Raw genomic sequence first — 22,342 nt, 5'->3', positions numbered from 1 at the left:
ATGGTACTCAAGAGACTTCTGTCTAGATTTGCTTGCATACTCAGATGCTGATTTTGCTGGATGCAAATTAGATAGGAAGAGAACTAGTGGTACATATCAATTCTTAGGAAACAACTTAGTATCATGGTTTAGCAAAAAGCAGAATTCAGTGGCACTGTCAACAGCTGAAGCTGAATATATAGCTGCTGGTAGTTGTTGTACTCAAGTACTATGGCTTAAGTAACAACTAGAGGACTATGGAGTTAAGCTAGATAATATTCCTATTAAGTGTGATAATACTAGTGCCATCAATCTTACTAAAAATCCGGTTCAATATTCTAAAGTCAAACACATAGAAATAAGGTATCATTTTATTAGGGATCATGTGCAAAATGGAAACATATGTATTGAACATATATGCACTGAAAAACAATTAGCCGACATATTTACAAAACCGTTGAGTGAAGATAGATTCTGCACACTAAGGAGGGAATTAGGCATATATGATCCTTTCTATTGAAGAGATATAAAAGGGAGCAAGCAGTCTCATGATACATTCCTTCCATTTCTAAAAACCCATGAAACATGAGTCAAAATTATCATATATAGATTCCTTACTCATGTATCATTGTTCCAAAAAGAATTTGTAAGGATTGGAAGCAAAGAAATTTTTAGAAGCAAAAAGGAAGAGAAAGGAAAAAATTCTGAACTTGGGTCGACCCAACCCAGAATAGGGTCGACCCAACGTTGAGTCGACCCAAGAAAATTCTTGAGTCGACCCAACGTCGGGACCCCACTGTTAAAAGGGGGACCCGAGAGCTTTTTTAGGGCACTGTTTGCCCTTGTACTCTTCTGAAAACCCTATTCCCCACTCTCCAAACTCCTCCAATCATCTCCAAACAGTAGATTACTTTAAGATCTTGGAGAAATGGGACCCAAAAGAGCCGTAGCCAAGAGATCCGGAAGAGTCTCACGGATCCAATATGAGGAAAGACATGATACGGAGCCATCTACAGTGTCTCCACAACGTGAGGCACGTGCAGAGCCACCTCCTCCTCCTTCCCCCTCAGTAATACTTGCAAGATTTGCGGGGAGACCAGTTACAATGGGGAGAAGGATCCATTCCGAGTTCTTTGATCAAGAAGGGTTCCGTTTGAGGGAATGGATCCAAAGGCAAGGTTGGGAGTATCTTTGCTCCCTAGATGTGATGATCTACCCCGGATTAGTTCGGGAGTTCTATGCCTTCCTTAAAACTGGAATGGGAGGGCTTATTTCGAAAGTTCGAGGAGTTAGGGTTCGAGTTTCCGAGGAGAGTTTGAGTGAGCTACTTCATCTTCCATGTGAAGGAGCCACTCCAGAAAAGCCAGAAAACAAGATGAGAGCCCTGCAGTTGATAATGGAAAATGAAGACTTCGACTTTTCGGAGAAGGTAATAGCAAGCTCTTTATCTGCTGAAATGAGATTACTGCTCAGTATCATAAATAGGATCTTATTTCTGAAGAGCGGGAGATTCGATCTCATCACAGAGCGAGATCTAGTAGTGATGGAGCATATTATTCAGGGTATTCCCCTGAATCTCCCGACCATGATCCTGAGACAAATGAGGAAGGTGATCTGCAACTCCAGAGTATCCCTGCCTTATGGTATGATACTCACTTTGATTTTTCGACAGCACGGCATATCTGTCGAGGGGGAGGTATCCAGGTATCTGCTTCATACTGATACATACACTGCACGAACACTTATACGCATGGGCTATGAGAAAGTGAACGGGCAGTGGGTTCATACTGGAGCAGGGATTCAGGGTGATGCACCAGAGGGTGATGCACCAGATATTGGAGACCCTATCCCTGAGGATGAGGAGCATATGGATCATCCTACTGCACCTTCAGAGGTTGGACCTTCATCATCTGTTCCTGCGGGAGACACAGATGAGTATTGGAGTAGGATGACTGAGCTTATATCAGCTCAGACGAGGATTTTCTCTGATAGGCTGACGAGCAGACTCGATGTCATGTCTGCTGAGATCAGTGATTTAAGGGAGCAGATAGGAGCTCTACGGAGAGAGAGAGCAACCCATGGACCATATGTGCCACAGGCTGCTGAGTCAGAGATTTCGGCACAGAGTCATCCAGCTCACCGTGCTCCACGACAGACTCAGTATCACCAGGCTCGACCTCCCCTCGCCACGTATACTAGGAGGATGAGGACTAGATCCCAGCCATTAGATACTCCCTAGGCTGATATTAGTATTTCTGTTTAGAGCCTAGGATAGGTATCTAGTTCTCATATGTATTTTGTGTTTATCATGTACTTTGAACTTTGATTGAGGAACATTGTATTTGCTTTTGTTTTTGGCATTATTGTACTAAAATGTTCCTATTTTGATCAATGAAGTTTGAATGTTTGTTATTTATTGTGTCTTTTCCCATGCACCTATTTGATGATAACAAAAAGGGGGAGAAGTAAAGAAAGAGAAATAAGAAGTTGAAATAAGAAGGTGTGTAAAGAAAGAGAAATAAGAAGTTGTGTAAGAAAAGAGAAATAACTTGTAAAACAAATTGAAAATCATATAGGAAAGCATATACATTTAAGGGGGAGCAATTTGTAAAAATGAAAATGATCAAATCAAAAATTTCTATCAAATTTCAGAATTTGGCACATAAAATTTCAGAATTTGGCATGCACCTTTCACACCTCGATACATAACCTGAAACTCATGTTTTATCTCAAATTTTTGGAGTTTCATCTTTAATGAAATATAAATAAAAGGGGGTGCAATTCAAAAAGGTCAAATTGGAAACATTTGAATGATATAGGGAGAGACTTCACTCTCATATTTGAAAAGCTGAAATTCAGCAACTTGAGCCCTTTTAAAACTGATTTTAAGATAAGTATCAATAGGCTCATTCTCTTTATTTTGTAATCATCAAAAAGGGGGAGATTGAGGATGATAGTGTTATTTTGATGATTAACAAGCAATTATCAAGAGTATGTTATAAGTTAAATCGATACTTCATTTATAAGTCTGTTACTCTCAGTATATTTATATAAATTGATAAAGATACATTTCATTGTTTATATGAATGAATCTAACCTTGAGATGCAGCAAAGTGTGGATTGAGTCGACCCAAAGGATGATTGGGTCAACCCCGGCACGTCAGGAAATCACTTGGCACACTTCTGTAAAAATGGCACAGATGAACAGTAAGTTGGGTCGACCCAAGGAAAGCATGAGTCGACCCAAACATCAAGTTTCTCAACAACTCAGAAAATGGTTCTCTGGAAATACTGAGAGGGTCGACCCAAGATGAAGTTGAGTCGACCCAAGCTTGAGTCGACCTAAACCCTGAGTGGGTCGACCCAAAGGCAAGACAGAACAGATGACAGAAAAGGTTCTCTGGAAACCCTGAGAGGGTCGACCCAAGAAGAAGTTGAGTCGACCCAACTGAACCTTGAGTCGACCCAAAGAAAGGTTGGGTCGACCCAAGTGAAGGAAGGCTGAATTGCAAGTTTCTGTGTTTCTGAGAGGGTCGACTCAAGGAAAGTTTGAGTCGACCCAAGTGAAAGTTGGGTCGACCCAAGGACAGGTTGAGCCGACCCAAACACGGGCAGAAGCATAACGGCTAGTTCTGCAGAAGTACTTTTTGTCCTTCCAACAGTGAGTAACAGCTAGTTTTTGAATTCTAACCATTGGAACTTGTCCAATGGATGAAGGAAACTATTTAAAGTGGCACTATTCATCAGATAGAACATCTTTTTCAAAGCATATCAAAGAGTACACAAGAAAGAGAAAGTGCCCTAATCTTCTTCATCCAAGTGCTTCATTCAAGAGTCAAAAGAAAGTGGTTGAGCAAATTCAAAGAGTCATCAAGAGCTCCATCCACCCTTGAAGAATGAAGCATCCTTGACTAAGAAGAGAGAAGTCACATCAAGCGATAAATATTCTCTAAACTCTTCTTTGTAGATTATATTGTTATATTTGCTCATCTAGGAGTTTAAATCTTCTTCCTTTGTTTATTAAACTACTTGTAAAGGTTGGTTGGTTAGCCCGCAAAACCAACAGAATAGGTTGATTGGTGAACCCAGAAAACCAATTGTAAAGGTTCGTTGGTGAGCCCGTAAAACCAACATAGGTTCGTTGGTGAGCCCGTAAAACCAACATAGGTTTTTGGTGAACCCGGAGAACCAAAGTGTAAAGGTTTTTGGATTGTGAGCCCGGAAAACAATCCAACTGTAATCTGCGGGATTATAGTGAATTCCCAAGGGGTCGCTTGGGGAGTGGACGTAGGTGCTAAGGAGAGCACCGAACCACTATACTTCTTGTTGTTTGCATTGTGATTTGTTTAAGTTCACTAACTCATCATTTAACACAAGTAAGATAGTTAAAATTAAAAGAAACCAATTCACCCCCCCTCTTGGCTTGTCACCTTGGGCAACACCAAGCTTCACTTGGGAGTTCACTATAATTCCTTGGATTACTGCCGGTTGTTTTACAAGTTCACAATCCAACTTGTTGTTTTTGCGAGATCACAACGAACTCGGTCGATTTTCACAGGCTCACCGACTAGAACCACCCGATTATTTTTTCGGGATCACAATCGAACCTTTACACCGTTGGTTTTAACTTTGGCTCACCAACAAACCTTACAACCCTTGATTCAAACTCCTGATTGAATCAAGTAAGAAAATAGTTTAGGAAAAGATACAAGGAAAGCTTCTTAACAAGCAAATATGAATCAATATGAATAGAGTAAAGTTAGAAGCCCTCAAACGGATTTCGGAAGAGGAAGAGAAGGGCTTCTCGAACTCTGAGTCTCCTCTTTGAGTGCACTGAAGATTTGATGCTAGAAGAAGAGCCTTGAATGCGAAGGAAAGACTTCTAGAAATGTATTGAATGCGTTTCTTCCTTCTTTTGCTTATCTTTTCTCTCAATAGACTCTTGGTAGTTGGAAAAATACTTAATGCACAGATGGAGTAACTCTCTTGATGTCTACTACTGTTCACTCTGGCTATTTAAACAGTCCTCCTTGAAAAATAGCCGTTAGACACTGATTTGTGGCCGTTCTGCACAGTCTGCACATTCTGACAATGTATCCGTTGGGGTCGGAGTCGACTCGCTCGATCTGGGGTCGACTCGGCTGTTGCTGGAGTCGACTCATGCTTTACTGGAGATGACTCGCCCACTGTTCAGGATTTGAATTAAAGTGTTGTCCCGTTCTGGAGTCGACTCGGGCCAAACCTGGAGTCGACTCGCCATGATCTGGAGATGACTTGGCATTTTGGAGACGACTCGTTTTCAGGATTCCAGAGATCTATTTTTCTGCATTTCTCTCTTGAGTCGACTCGGATCATCTGGGAGTCGACTCGGCTCTCAGAGACCGTGAAATTGATCCTCTGTCTTTCGAGTTGAACTGCCTCGGAGTCGACTCGCACTTTGTTGGGGTCGACTATTGAATTCTTGGAGTCGACTCGGCTCTCAGAGTCACTAAGTTTGGTTTTCTACCTTTCGATCCGCTTTCCTCTAAGAGTCGAGTCTGGCATGTTTAGGAGTCGACTTGCCAAACGTTGGAGTCGACTCGCATCCTTCTGGAGTCGACTCGGTAACAGAGTCTAGAAAACACTTCTCTGTCTTTCTGTCTGTTACTCCTTGGAGTTGACTCGAAACTGTCGGGAGTCGACTCGGCAAGCATCGGAGTCGACTCGAAATTGTTGAAGTCGACTCCGTGACAGGGTCTGAAATTCATCTTTCTGTCCTTCTGTCTGTTCTTAGTCGGAGTCAACTCGTAGTGTACTGGAGTCGACTCGAGCTTGTGCCAGAACCTCTGAAATACTTAGAGTCGACTCGCAATCTTTCGGAGTCGACTCGAGCTTCAGACTTTGGCTTAATTGAGTTCAAAACTTAGCCAAATGACTTTGAACAAAAGCTCGATATTCTTAAAGATAAATTCACATATATTTGCTTGAAACATTAGATTGAATTCATTAGTACAACATGAAATATACTCAATGCTTTGAGCTCATCAAAATCAAATAGGGGTATAGTCAATCACTCCACAGCTGAGAATGGAAGAAACGGCTGAAGCTCGTGATGGTTCTGTTCCGCTTAAACGGGGAAGCGTTGAAGGCCATCGCGAACGGAATGATCCGTGGAGGAAAGAGGCCTTGAATCGCGGACGGGAGGGAAGACACGCGGAGATACAGATGCTGGGAAGAGAATGGAATGAAGGAGTTGATCCAGAAATAGGGGAGATGAATATGCTGGGATTCTGTTCCGAAGAAGAGATAAGGCTGTAATCCGAGATGATGGAGTTAATTCCGATGGGATGAGGATGAACTCGAGAGCTTGGAACGGATGCTTGGATGAAATCTGGGAGTTCGGAAGGCTTATCCTTGCTGGGATCTAGCGGAAGAAGTTGGGGAGATGCAGATGAACTCGATTCGGTTGGGAACAGGGGAGATGATCCATAAGATGAAGCTTGGGACTCGGCTAAGAGCTGGATGGGAAGACGTTGGAAGGAACGCGGAGAGCATGGGATTGGGTTGTTGATTGGCTTGGATGCGGAACAGGGGAGGTATGTTGGGAGATGTTCATCCTACTGGGAGAGAAGCCATCGCAAATGAGAAGAATCCGGAGAGGATATGGGTAGGATGCAGGGATTTCGGAAGACATGGGAAGCTAAATTCCTGGGATCCTTTTTTTGACGTGGATGAAGGTAGTTTGCTTGTCACGCATTGCGGGAGAAGCTAGGAGATGTCTAGAAGAAGAAAAGATGAGCTGGGAACAATCCTTTACGGCTCTATTCCTGGGTCCGAATAGCATGCACACGGGATGAAATGAGTGTGTTAGATTGGCTTGGAAACGGGATGAACAACTGAATCAAAATCTGAGAGGATCTAATTTGCAGGGTGCGTGCATTTGGATTCAGAAATTAATGAATTTGACTTGACCTGCATACATTAGATTCGATCAATAAAAATAATCAAACTTGAATTATTTCTAATTAAAATGCAATGATGAAGGGGAATGAATTTTCTTATGTTTAAATTTAAAATATATGCGTTAAAATAATGATAAGTGCTATGAGTAAGATATTAATTCATGCATTATTTAGCACTTATCAGGTGGCCATCGGCTAAGAGAGGGCTCGGTTTGGGGAGAAAACAGGGGAGGCCCTGTTTCGGTGAAGAGAAGAGAGCCGAACCAAAGAAAGAAGAAAAAAAAAGAGAAAGGAGGGGGGGAAAGAGAATATTTTGGGAATAATGGGAGCTGAAGTTTATAATATGAAGATGGGAGGTCGTCCGGAAGCCATGCACGGCTAAATATCCAATCTAGGGCTGGATGAAGCCCTAGTAATGTATCAGGGCATTGTAGTTCTTACTCTTTTAATCTTTTTGGAGTTTGTTTAAATTCTCATTCTCAATGAAAATTTCTTTTATGATGTTTAAACCTTGAGCATGCTATTTACTATTCATATTTGCTAAAGTAGTCTAAGATGATCCATGCCTAGGAAGATGAGGTGTGCTGCACCCCAGATTAGCATGCTTAGGTAGACACTTCATGCTATACCGAAGATGGAGCTTCCTAAAACTCTTTATGTTTTTATTTTAAAGGCTTGTAGCCAATTTGCATGCCTCTTCAAAAGATAAAAATTAAGAACACAGTCCCTAATGCAATGCTACGCGGTGGATTCCAAACCCTAGATCCATCTACTTTGATAAATTTCAATTCATACTCATAGATTAATTCAGTATAATTAAGTTAGCAAACTCTTCTTTTTGATTTATTATTAAAGAAAAATAACTTGTCTCCAATCCCTGTGGAACCGACATCCGTAATCACTATCCTACAGGATACGTGCTATTGCGTGGTTTACTTTTGAAATTGAAAGAGCCGATCAGAGCCACACTCGAGCCTATATGCGATCTATTGGGTTCAGTGCCCACTAAAGAATTAGGAGTAATTTTTCGAATTAGAGGTAGAGGCTACCAATTTGTATAAAATAGTGGAAGTACCTTTAGACTAAAGTCCAAGTCTATTGAGTTTAGTCAATTCATATACTAATAGCCAAATTTTCTTTTTATGCAGAAATAGCCACTAATTTATCACTTCGATCATTGTTGGACAATAACAAGTTGACTGGTCCAAATTTCAATAATTGGCATAGAAAAATGAAAATAGTGCTAGAGCATGAGAGGATCCTTTATGTGATAACGGATCAAGCACATTTGCAGCCTGCTGCTAATGCATCAAGATTGGCCAGAGACACTTATCAGAAGTGGCTCAGTGATCGGACCACTATTCGATGCATCATGTTGGCAGCAATGAGTGATGAGTTTAGTAGGTGTTTTGAGAATACGTAGCCGGAAGATATCATTCAAGTGTTGAATGAATCATTCGGTGTTCCTAACGACGTTGAGAGGCACAAAACTAGTTGTGCCATCTTCAGCGCCCGAATGAAAGATGGAACCTCGGTAACTGATCATGTATTGTACATGATTGAGTTGATCGAGCGTCTAAGCTCTCTTGGCTTTTTCCTTCATGATCAATTGGGGAAGGATGCCATACTAAACTCATTGCCTGTATCATACCGTCCTTTTCTCACTCATTTTCGTATGATGAAATCTGTAGTGAATTATCACCAATTGTTGGGGTTACTACAGACGATTGAGAATTATCACCAACTTCTTAAGAAGACGGTGAACTTAGTGGGAGGTTCATCCAAGGGTTGCCCCTTTAAGAAAGGAAAAAAGAAAAATAAAAATAAAATCCTAAAGAAACAGGTGCACCATGCTCAGCCTAGTCAGAAAAAGAATAAAAAGGCTGATCAGAGCAAGGCGGAGTGCTTCTTCTGCAAGAAGCAAGGACATTGGAAGAGGAACCGTCCTCTTTACATTGCATCCCTCGATCCAAACTGGTCTAAGAAAAGTGGGCAATCAGTTGCCAATCAAGGTACCTTGCAATTTTTCTATTTGTGATAATTCAACCTAGGTATTGGATACTGGTAGTCCTTTTAATATTTGTAATTCGTTGCAGGGGCTACAAGTCAGTAAGAGGTTTAAAGAAGGAGAAAGGTTCCTGAATGTTGGAGATGGAAGACCAGTTGCAGTTCTAGCATTAGGAATTCTTAAACTTGAATTCAGCTCTTATGTAAATGTCCTTAGTGATTGTCACTATTGTCCAAGTTTTCTATTGAATATCATTTCTGTAGGCCTTTTGGCCAAAAATGATTATGAAATATCAATAAAAAAGGATTATTGCAATGTCATTTGGAATGGTGTTGTTGTAATGAATGAAATTATAAGTAATGGCATTTACATTTTGTCACAGCCTGTTCATGTAATGTATAAATCCAATAAGCGCCATAGAATAGATAATGTCACGAATGTCTACCTTTGGCATCATAGGCTAGGTCATATTAATAAGAACAGGATGAACAGGTTAAGTAAAGAGGGAATCCTCGATGTTAATGATTGTGAATCATTGACAACCTGTGAATCATGCCTTCTTGGTAAAATGACTAAATCACCTTTTATCAGAAAAGGTGAATGAGCCAGTGATTTATTGACCCTTGTATATTCTGATGTATGTGGGCTGTTCGTCTGATTCCTATCTAACTAAAAATATGCTAAACAGATCGTTGTTAGAACTGACAAACAAAGTTTAATTTAATTTTACTCTTACCTTTCCTACTCGAAGAATAGCGGTTGTAAGAGGTCGATCCACAGGAAGGTGATTGGAGTTGCATAAAAATTAAAACGTTCACTCCGATTCGAAATCGACTTTTGAATGATAGAAGAAAAACATTATTTTTAGGATATTGACTGATTTTCTGGTCTACCAAAGAATCTTCTTTATTTAAAATAATAAAAAGACAACTACTTAGAAATCAAAGAGCATTTATAAATTCATGAAATGTTTAACTATTCAAAGGAAAATTTTGGCATAAATTAAAATGGATGAAAACAAGTGCTAAGAAGATCAAAAGCCTAGAATATAAATTGCATAAAAGAAAATTTAATGTATTGCATCAAAGAAGAATTAAAAGATTGCATTAAAAAAAAAAAGAAATTAACTTGAACCTAGAATAAGGATTGCATGAAAAAGAAATGATAGATTTGATAAAAAGAAAATTCATTACAAATAAAAGTGGAGATTGGAAACCTAATGTTTCTTCTCTTTTACAAATAACATAAAAAAAATAAAACAAAAAGCTTCTCCCTCCCGTTAGAACATAAAATATATTTTTTTATTCTTTTCTTCCCCCCAAGAATAGAGCAATGCTCTATTTTCCTTCTCAACCGAGCTCACTTCCTCCTCCTTGGACTCGCCGGCCACCACCCAAACCGAGCTCTCCTCCCCCTCCTCCTTGGACTAGCTGGCCACCACCACTGCCCAGCTTCCTCCCCTTCCTCCCCTTCCTCCCATCTTCTTATAGATCGCCCGAGCTTGCGTGGATGGCTGGATTATGGGCGGAAGGAAAGGCGGATGCGGTACAGGGGGAGGGCAGCCACTGAGTACGCCTCGAATCCGGACGGCTTGGATCACTGGAGGAGCCGGGGTATGCTGTCGCGGGATGTCCGGACGCGGAGGCTGCATTGGCGGGATCGCAGAATGAAGGAGGCGCGGGCTAAGAGGAGGCATTTTCGAACTGCATCGCGGGAGGTGGATCCGGACTTGGACAGCTGAGGACGCTCCTTGAATCGGCTGGGCGGATCGCGAGATGGTGCGATGGATGACAATGAAGGCTACCGCGGGCTGAGGCGGAGGAGGCTACTGTGAGCGTTGATCACGGACACGGTGAAGAGGGGCTGGCCGCAAAATGAGCTGGGGTGACTTGGAGGGCGCCATGGAAGATGTTGGGACGTGGATCACGGGACGGTGGTGCTGATCCAGAAAGTGGTCCGTGGCTGGGGCACTGCAGGAGGAAGAGGGAGACGCGGAGGATGCCAATGATGAAGCGGAAGAGGAAGATTGATGCGTGATGCTGGGGATCCAACGGGAGCTGGCACGGATGCTTGGATGCGAGGCCACGGGATGCTGTGGGATCGACGAAGATGGAAGATGTTTTGAGATGGGAGCTGGGAGACACCAAGTTCCATCCAATCAGTCATCTAAAAAAATAGTGTGATATGTAATTTGGCTTGTAGACGGACGGACTGAGTTCGTCACGGATCATCTATTCTGACTGGAGGTCAAGTGCAAGTCTTTCAAGTCATGGATCACCCAACACCTCATAGTTATGATATGGCCAAAATAGATTTGCCCAAAATTCTTTCCCAAAAGCACAGAAAAATTGGACCCGAACCCGACTCGAACCCGAACCCGACTCGGACCTGAACCCGACTCAGACCTGAACCCGACTCGGACCTGAACCCGACTCGAACCCGACTCGATCTTCAACTGGGTCGAATCTGGGAAGGGATCCTTCTGAAGTCAAATTTGTACTCAATGTGCATTTTATCTCTAATTTATGATAATCTGTGTCAAACCCAAATATAATATTAATCTAGTGAATTTATTATTATCGGTTAGCAATAACACTAATTTTAGTGACATGTAGGTCGCACTTTTGTGCTCTCATCACACCCCCCAACTAGCTTATTGCTAGTCTCTAGCAATTAACAAGCAAACAATAAAATGAGGGCACAAAAAGATGTAGTCTAACTTATGTTTTTTTTTCTCTCTCTCGCTTTTTTTATTGAAGCTAAATACACAAACTAAGATATGTACCCATTTTCGTAGGGAGTCACGATTGCACTTAGCACGTGCAACAAGCCTTTAAATCCCTAGGTTACCCTAGTGGACGAGTGTTGTCTCATGAGGGTTTGCAGTGAAGTTACCCACAAACTTCATTAGTCAGGGATTTCTAATGTTTAACTCAAAATTTGAACAAGTATTATTGTATGAACTTAGAATTGCAAGGATAATAAAGACTTATTGCTATCATATTTAAGCAGACTCTAACTCGAGTTTCATTACACCCCATCTATCTGCTAACAAGTCAAGAATGTAGTGAGGTGCAAGATAATATTATATAAATGAGTGGCTTTCACTTACTTCCAACATGATCACTCCGATTTTCAAGACTTTCTAGAGTTAAATGGTAATGAACACCCCAAATTTTTATTATTATTATTATTATTTTTTATCTGACTGAATGCTAAGAAGAATGACTTGTGCAATATCTAGCCTTATTAAGCTTTCTAGCTGACCCATGTAGCGAGTGTTAGGCCAATGACTCCCGATCCAGATGGCTTAGGGCACTAGGTGTAGAGACACCCTAACAGGCTTAATAACTCAAGTTAACTAGGCTTCGAGGCTAAATTAGTCAGTCAAAGTTTAATCTCAATCATTCTCACCTTTTTACATGAACACTCGCTGCTTGCGAGGCAAGAGGTCCGGTTACTCAGTGAGAAGACTTAAAATAAACTCATTATTTTATTTTATCTTTTTTTTTAATTAGGGTGTTCATCACACATATAACTTTAAATTATCCCGAAGATTAAAAGTATTCATATTAGTTGCAAGTATACATACCCCACTATTCATGTGCTTATATGTATGTGCTAAATCATCTTGTATTATGTTAGCTGAAGATAGGTGGGACGAAAACTCAAGCTAGAACTGCTATGATATTCCTTACTCAAAGCTATTGTCAAAGCAATTTCTAGTTTGTACATCCAAAAAGATTAGAGTTTGAGTTAAAAATTTGAGATCACCCTTTTTTTAATTAATTATTTTTTTAAAAAAATTATTTATTTATTTTTTTAAATTGCATAAAAAATCAAAAATATTCTCACCTCCATACCTAAATCTAACATTGTCCTCAATGTTAAAGAAAATTTAAAGCAATAATAGGACAGAGGAGAAGTTACCTGATATGGATGGATAAAGTGATAATTGGGGCCAAAAACCTCCAAACCTGCATGTTAGTAATTTATTGATTTTTTCTTTTCTTTTTTTTTATTTATGTGTTGGGTTGCCTCCCAAGAGAGCTAAGTTTTATGTCTTCAGCCAGACAAAATATAGATCTCCTTTTTTTTTCAACCATTATCTAAGAATGGTTTTGGAAGAGTCTGAGAAAGAACAGTCGGCTGATGACGATCTATGCTCATAAGGGGAATAGAATTAGGGGGCGCATGCTCGACCCCTTCCTCGGAATAGACAAGGTAAGCCTCTAAAGGGTCCTTATTATAAGTTTGTAAGAAAGTCTTCTGAACCAGACTTTCAATCATGTCAACTTCATTGATTTCTTTGTCGTCTGGTGGTTGTTTACTTATGTTGAAGACATTAAGCTCAACTTTCATTGCCAAAAGATAACTTGAGCATTCCATTTCGACAATTGATCACCGCATTTGCTGTGGCTAAGAAGGGTCTACCTAAAATTATAGGTGTGTGATTGTCTGGATGTATTACAGGTTCGGTCTCAAGGATAACGAAGTCCACAGGATAGTAAAACTCGTTTACCTTCACTATTACATCCTCTACAATCTCCTTGGGATACTTCACCATCCTATATGCTAAGGAAAGGGTAATATTTGTGAATTTTAATTCCTCCAAACCTAACTTTTGGTACACATTGTAGGGAAGTAGGTTCACACTGGCTCCTAAATCTAATAGGGCTCTCTGGATGATCGTCTCTCCTATTTTTATTTCAATGGTGGGGCAACCAGGATCTTTGTATTTAGGGGCAATCTGTTGTTGAATGAGAGATGAGGCTTGTGCAGCCATAACAGCTTGTGTAGGAATGCTGGTTTTTCTTTTGACCGTGGTGAGGTTTTTCAAGAATTTTGTATAGGAAGGAATTTGTCTTATGGCATCGAGAAAAGGTATATTTATTCGAACAGTTTTAAAGACTTCCATGATTTCATCAAAGTTAGATTGTTTCTTGGAGTGCTGAAGTCTGCTGGAAAAGGGAACCTTAGGTTTGTATGTTTCTATAGGTTCTTTCTTTTTGTGTGATTTATCCTATTCTTGACCTCTCTTCTGAATAGGGTTCTTATCATATTCATTTTTATTTTCTTTTTCATGTTCAGGAAGTTGGACTTTATTGTCCAATTGCTTGCCAGACCTTAAAGTGATAATTGCCTGGACTTCATAGGTCGGATTTCTATTAGAATTGATTTGATACTGACCTATCTGACCTTGATTTTGTTGTCTACTAGGGTTAGGCACTGGTTGACTAGGTAGTTCACCTTTCTTCCTATCCCCTAGAGAGTTAGCTATTTAGCTCAGACTAACCTCAAGTTTTGCAATTGCTTGCGCATGAAATTGGTTAGTCTGGGCTTGGGCTGTATTGGTCTGTTGTTGTTGCTTGATAAAATCTTGTTGTTGTTTCATCATATTGGCCATCATGATTTTTAATGGTGAAGGTTGCTATGGGATAGGAGCATTATAAGGAGGTACAGATGGAACCAAAGGTTGGTTCATATGTGATGGACCTATCATGGGGTAGTTGTTCTGAAAACCTGGTGGACCATCTTGATACTGAATAGGTTCGTTCTGCTTGTATGAAAAATTTGGGTGGAACCTATTATCAGGGTGGTAAACTGGGCTGAACGAGTTGGGAGTGGGCTTCTTAAAGGCACTATATGAATTTAGAGTATTTGCTTGGTCGGCCTTTATGGTGGGCAGATTAGGGCAGCACTCCACTAGATGCTCCAGACTATTACACAAGACACACAAACTATATGACTCGTGATCCACTTTCATGACGGGATTTGACTCTTTATATGACCCTGAACTAGTGGACACAGTGAAAGCATCAAACTTTTTGCCTAAATTGTTTATTCCAGTCACCAAATTGGATATAACATTTTTGAGATCTGGGTCTGCTTTTATTTCATAATTACCTAATTTTCTAGATCCAAACTCATCTCTATTTACTTCCTCACCATAGCTACTCCAATTTTGGGCGTTCTCGGCTAAGTCAACAAGAAATTCATAGGCTTGATCTGGGGTTTGGTTCATGAACCTACCCTTGTGCATGGACTCAATCATGTTTCTATGTGCCGGAGTTAGTCCTTTATAAAAAAAGTGGACCAGATCAGCCTTATCAAGCCCATGGTGCGGACACTTGACCAAAAGATCATGGAATCTTTTCCAAAGTTGGAAAAATTCCTCCTCAGATTTTTCTCTAAAAGTTCTGATGGCATCCTTAATTTTTTCAGTCTTTACCATGGGATAGAACTTAGCCATGAACTTCCTAGATAGTTGTTCCCATGATGTGATAGAATTTGAAGCAAGGGAATACAGCCATGCAGCAGCACGATCCTCTAAAGTCATGGAAAACAACCTTAATTTAATACCCTCTTCATCTAAGTTTTGATTTCTAAATGTTTGACAGATTGTCAAAAATTTGTTTAGATGAATGTAGGGTTGTTCACTCTCGAACCCATGAAACTTGGGTAACATGTTTATTGTTGCAGCCCAAATCTCGAATTGGGTTGCATTATTAATTGGTAATACTATGCAAGTAGGGGGACTAGCGGATATGGGTGCGAACAACTCATTCAAAGTTCTAATATGTTCACCCATTATAGAGATTGACGGTTGGTTTATAGTTCACAGGTTGTGATGAAAAGTTCTATCAATCTGGATCAAATGGGGTTAACTTATCCCTTAATGACCTTCTACCATGCATACATTATCAACAATTCATTAGATTTGACTCCTAAAATAAACGAAATTCTAATAGAAGAGAAGGGCTAGACATAGATGATCACAACCAACACCACACAACAATTTGACCCTATTAATCTTAGAATTAAGTGAGGTTTAGTAGCTTCTTAAATCTAGTTGCACAGAGATTTATTAGGTTAAACAATTTCTAAAATTCTCTCTAGATTAGACAGCTCCTAATCTTCCTTTCAGATTAAGCTTGAGCTTACCAGTTAAGCGATCCAGTAACTAGTGACCAGAAAAGTCCCGGGGTGTGTGGTGGTGCCAGAAGGGATACACCGATACCACAATACCCGTAACAATTTTCACTGTTGTAAAACTTTCCTAGACATTACCAATTACTAAATTCTCACTGGAGTGGCTTTCAGCCGCTTCTTTCCAAGAGCCTAATTGAGCTCGAAAATCCTAAGGCCAACGTCTAATTGATGTTAATTTAATTTGGCTTAGGATATGTATGCAAGGTGGTGATTTTTGGGCTAAGGACAGGTAATGACTTTCCGATCTTATCTTTTTAATGGGTTTTGCTCTTAAATTATTTTATACAGATACTTAATACTAAATGCAGCAATTAATCAATGATTTTTTTTTTAAAGTTTATGCAATGTCATTAGGTTGTACTGATTAAATGAGCAAGCAATTTTTTTATTTTTTATATTTACTTTTTTTTATTTTTTTAATTTTATGTTTTTTAATAAAAAATTTATATAGAAATAACTTGAATGTAAACTAAAAACTAATCCTTATGCATCAGTCAATCTTCGAATGCCCGTTGAATAAGCTCTGGAGATTACTCTGTGAGGAGCCCTGATAAGAGCACACTTCGGACCGTCCTGAAAACGGGTAGATAAAGAGGAACTTGACCCTATCCGCGACCTGCCGGTGAAACCAAAGTTATCAAAAGAAGCGTGACCCTAACCGTGACCTGCCGGTAGAACCAACACTATCAAGTTCTAATCTAAGAACAAAGATGAAGCTCTCACATAAGAGAAACTCTCAAATTTCATTCATGCGTCCTCCCCCTTTCAAGTACAATCAGGTTCTATTTTAAGGCTGAAATGGCTTCAAAGAGAAGCAACTCCTAGGAAATTACATAGCACTACTTGTCATGCATTTACCAAGGCTGCGTTTACCGAGGCTTGGAAAAATGCATGTTACACCTACTCCTAGAAAAGTAACCAGAACTTAGGAAAAAGATCCCAAAGTAATTATAGTGACTTTGGAAACTACAAGAAAGTCTGAATGTGACTTGGGGAATACAAAATATCATCTGAAAAATCACCCCAAAAATATGCACGAAAATCCAAATACAATAGGAAAGTTGGCCTTCCCATGAATGCTTCTTGTTATGTGATTTGGACTTTCCAAAGTGTTGTCTTCAGGTTGGACTCAAAGCATCTTCACCCAATTGTATGAAAGTGACCCAATTAGGTGCAGTCTCTATCTCACGTTGGTCTTCTTTTCCTTTGATTTTTATGATCAGGCTTTCCAAAGCTTGTTTCATCCTCTTAGTCTTAGCCCTAGTCATAGGACCTTCAATTCCATGCAAAGGATCTTTAGATGGGCTGGTTGCGTCTCTATCATTCCCTCCCTCTTCAAAAGGATTCATCCTCGAATCAGATTCATCACCTACATCAAACAAAGATAGATCAACCACATTAAAGGTAGCACTTACATTACCATATTCACTTGGCAAGTCCAGCTTGTAGGCATTGTCATTGATCTTCTCTAGAACTTGAAAGGGTCCATCTCCTCTTGTTTGCAGCTTAGATTTTCTTTGAGTGGGAAACCTCTCCTTCCTCATATGAACCCAAACCCAATCTCCCGGTTCAAAAATAACTTTAATACGCCCCTTATTTGCTTGCTTTGCATATTGCTCATTCTTCCTCTCAATGTTGGCTCGAACTTTTGCATGCAACTCCCTAATAGTATCCGCCTTTTCCTTACCATCCAAATTGGTACACTCATTAGTAGGCAAAGGTAAGATGTCCAAAGGAGTCAAAGGATTAAAGCCATACACAACTTCAAAAGGAGAGTAAGAAGTGAACAGTTCTATTATAAGCAAACTCAACATGTGGCAAGCATTTCTCCCAATTTTTCAAATTCTTTTGAATGATAGCACGCAACAAGGTAGTAAGTGTTCTATTTACTACTTCAGTTTGTCTATCCATTTGAGGATGTGCAACAGTAGAAAATAAGAGTTTTGTTCCTAGTTTATTCCACAAAGTTTTCCAAAAATGACTTAGAAACTTCACATCCCTATCACTTACTATTGTTCTAGGCAATCCATGCAAGCGTATTATCTCTTTAAAGAACAGATCAGCAATATGTGTTGCATCATTGGTTTTAGAGCATGCAATGAAATGTGCCATTTTACTAAACCTATCAACAACGACAAATATACTATCTTTGCCACCTTGAGATCGAGGTAATCCTAGCACAAAATCCATTGAAATATCAGTCCAAGGTTGATTAGACACAGGCAAAGGTGTATAGAAGCCATGGGGCATGACTTTAGATTTAGCTTGTTTACATGCTATGCACTTATCACAGATAGATTGCACATCATGCTTCATGTTAGACCAATAAAAATGCTCATGCAATATTTCTAAAGTCCTTTTCATCCCAAAATGTCCCATCAATCCACCACCATGACTTTCTCTAACTAGCATTCACGCAAGGAACAAACAGGCACACACAACTTATTTTCTTAAACAAGAAACCATCATGCCTATAATAGTTCCCAAAAGCATGTTGAGAACAAGAATCCCATACTTGGCCAAAGTCAGAATCATTAGCATATAAGTCCTTTATAAACTCAAAACCAAGTAATTTAGTTTGCAAAGAAGTAAGCAATGCATACCTTCTGGACAATGCGTCAGCCACTATGTTTTTCTTACCATTCTTGTCTTGATTACATAAGGAAACATCTCAATGAATTCCAACCACTTGGCATGTCTTTTTTGAAGCTTGCCTTGAGATCTTAGAAACTTCAAGCTTTGATGGTCAGAATGAATTATGAATTCCCTTGACCACAAGTAGTGTTGCCAAGTTTGCAAAGCTCTCACCAAAGCGTACAACTCTTTGTCATACGTGGAATAATTCAATGATGCCCCATTAAGCTTTTCACTAAAGTAAGCAATTGGTTTAGAGTCCTGCATTAGTACGGCCCCTATACCAACACCAGATGCATCACATTCAATTTCAAAAGCTTTATCAAAATTAGGCAAACAAAGCAAAGGTGCACTGGTCAATTTTTCTTTTAATGAATTAAAAAAAGCTTCCTCATGCACATCCTTCCACTTAAACCCAACATTCTTTTTAACAAGTTCATTTGAAGGTGTAGCAATAGAACTAAAGTTCTTTACAAACCTTCTATAAAAACTTGCTAAACCATGAAAACTTCTTACCTCATTTGCATTCTTAGGTGTAGGCCATTCTCTAATTGCCCTTACCTTCTTCTCATCCACACTTATTCCTTTCGAGCTTACAACAAAACCCAAAAATACAACAGATTCATGGCAGAATGAACACTTTTTAAGATTAGCATATAATTTGTTTTCTCTCAAAACATTAAGAACAACATGCAAATGATTAACATGTTCATCTAAGGTTTTGCTATAAATCAAAATATCATCAAAATACACTACAACAAATTTTCCAATGAAAGAACGCAAAACATGGTTCATTAACCTCATGAAGGTGCTGGGTGCATTAGATAAGCCAAATGGCATCACCATCCACTCATATAAACCATATTTTGTTTTAAAAGTTGTTTTCCATTCATCACCTTCTTTCATGCGAATTTGATAGTATCCACTCTTCAAATCTATTTTAGAAAACACACACGAACCATGCAATTCATCAAGCATCTCATCCAATCTAGGGATAGGATATCGATATTTTACAGTGATTTTATTTATGGCTCGGCAGTCCGTACATATGCGCCACGTCCCATCTTTCTTCGGAACCAAGATCACAGGAGCAGAACATGGGCTAAGACTCTCCCTCACAAATCCTTTTTGCAGCAACTCATCTACTTGCCTTTAAATTTCTTTTGCTTCCTCTGGACTTGTTCTGTAGGCTGGTCTATTTGGGATTGAAGAACCTGGAATTAAGTCAATCTGATGCTCAATACCTCTTGTAGGAGGTAATCCATAGGGAATTTCTTCTGGAAAAATATCACCAAATTCTTGTAACAAAGAAGCAACCATACTAGGCAAAGAAGAATTGAGTTCGTTAGTGAAATAAACATCCTTGTGTATGGCACAAGTAGCTGCTCTTTTGCTAACAAGGCACTCTCAACCTCTCTTTTGCTTGCAAATGCACTCACTCTCTCTTTTTTCTCTTCTTTGGATTCTGATTTATTCTTTTCTTTCTTCTGCTCACTCTCATTTTTCTTATCTTTCCTCTTTTTTTCTTGAATGCTCAATTGCTCCTCTCTCAACTTACACTCTCTTGTAATTCTGATTTGATCAGCATAGGCCTCGGTTGGTTGGAGAGGTGTTAAAACAATGGTGTGATTGTTCATAACAAGAGTGTATCTATTTTTGTACCCATCATGAATAACCCTTCTATCAAATTGCCACGGACGCCCAAGAAGTAGATGTCCAGCATGCATAGGTGCCACATCACAAAGAACTTCATCCTTGTATTTACCAATAGAAAATGAAATCATCACTTGCTTAGTCACCCTTATGTCTCCACAATCATTCAGCCACTGAAGTCTATATGGATTAGGGTGCTTTAATGTGGGCAAACTCAATTTTTCAACCAACAAGGTGCTAGCAACATTAGTACAACTTCCACTATCAATGATTAAGTTGCATACCTTGTCATTTATATGGCATCTTGTATGAAATATATGCTCACGTTGCTCCTCATTACCACCCGCCTTAGGTTGCATGTTGAGAGCACGCCTATTAACAAGCACATCTCCAACAACAGGTTCAGCAACTTCAACATCACTACAATCCTCCAATGGTGGCATGTCATCATCACTTGAGCTCACACTCTCTATGTCTCCATTATCCAACAGTATCATGGCTCTTTTATTTGGACATTGAGAAGCAATATGTCCAACTCCTTGACACCTGAAATATTTGATATCACGAGATCTAGAGGATGAATTAGTTTTCATTTTACCTTTAGGTGTAGCAATCGAATTTTTGGCCTTTGCATCTTCTTTTGGCTTTGACACAGATTTGTTGTTTTGCCAAATCGATTTCCATGAAGAACTAGTAGTAAATTTGGAAGTACTCTTAGCTTTCAATTGCCTTTCCACTAGAATAGCTTTGTGCAGCAAATCCTTGAGGATGATAGTATTATTTTGATGATTAACAAGCAATAATCAAGAGTATGTTACAAGTTAATTCGATACTTCATTTATAAGTCTGTTACTCTCAGTATATTTGTATAAATGCATTTCATTGTTTATTTGGATGAATCTAACTTTGAGTTGCAGCAAAGTGTAGATTGAGTCGACCCCAAGGATGATTGGGTCGACCCCGGCACATCAAGAAAGCATCTGGCACACTTCTGCAAAAATGGCATGAATGAACAGTAGTTGGGTCGACCCAAGGAAAGCATGAGTCGACCCAAACCTCAAGGGAAACCCTGAGAGGGTCGACCCAAGTGGAAGTTGAGTCGACCCAACTGAACCTTAAGTCGACCCAAAGAAATGTTGAGTCGACCCAAGTGAAGGAAGGCTGAATTGCAAGTTTCTGTGGTTCTGAGAGGGTCGACCCAAGAAAAGGTTGAGTCGACCCAAGTGAAAGTTGGGTCGACCCAAGGACAGGTTGAGCCGACCCAAACACGGGCAGAAGCATAACGGCTAGTTCTGCAGAAGTACTTTTTGTCCTTCCAACAGTGAGTAACGGCTAGTTTTTGAATTCTAACCATTGGGGCTTGTCCAATGGATGAAAGAAATTTAAAGTGGCACTATTCATCAGAGAGAATATCCTTTTGCAAAATATCAAAGAGTACACAAGAAAGACAAAGTGCCCTAATCTTCTTTATCCAAGTGCTTCATTCAAGAGTCAAAAAGAAAGTGATTGAGCAGATTCAAAGAGTCATTAAGAGCTCCATCCACCCTTGAAGAGTGAAGCATCCTTGACAAAGAAGAGAGAAGTCACATCAAGCGATAACTATTCTCTAAACTCTTCTTTGTAGATTATATTGTTATATTTGCTCATCTAGGAGCTTAAATCCTCTTACTTTGTTTATTAAACTCATTGTAAAGGTTAGTTGGTAAGCCCGTAAAACCAACGGTATAGGTTGATTGGTGAACCCGTAAAACCAAATTGTAAAGGTTCGTTGGTGAGCCCGGAAAACCAACATAGGTTCGTTGGTGAGCCCGTAAAACCAACATAGGTTTTTGGTGAACCCGAAAAACCAAAGTGTAAAGGTTTTTGGATTGTGAGCCTAGAAAACAATCCAACTGTAATCCGCGGAATTATAGTGAATTCCCAAGATGTTGACCCCCTAATGGATTTTGATGAATACAAAACACTAGAGTATAATTCCATTTATCTTAACAATTTAATTGAGGATTTCATGTATTTTATTAAGAATATTGTTAAGAAATGTCTAGGCAAGTTTCCATGATTTTTTAAGGACTTATTGAAGAATCTTTGAGATGAAAGAAAAAGTTCAGGAACAGCCAAGACGTCTCCGAGTTGT

At 39.6% G+C, this 22,342-nt stretch overlaps 1 pseudogene; it reads right to left on the bottom strand.

Moving 5' to 3' along the window:
- Positions 1-16,750: 16,750 nt before the first annotated feature.
- LOC149750883 (uncharacterized) lies at positions 16,751-20,705 on the bottom strand (annotated as a pseudogene).
- Positions 20,706-22,342: the final 1,637 nt, after the last annotated feature.

The sequence above is a fragment of the Phoenix dactylifera genome, chromosome 18 (genome assembly GCF_051530095.1).
Source record: "Phoenix dactylifera cultivar Ajwa chromosome 18, Ajwa_hap1_PhDact_Kaust_v1.1, whole genome shotgun sequence".
NCBI classification, from domain to species: domain Eukaryota; kingdom Viridiplantae; phylum Streptophyta; class Magnoliopsida; order Arecales; family Arecaceae; genus Phoenix; species Phoenix dactylifera.
The sequence above is the reverse complement of the archived record's forward strand: the minus strand, read 5'-3'. Positions and strand labels throughout refer to the sequence as shown.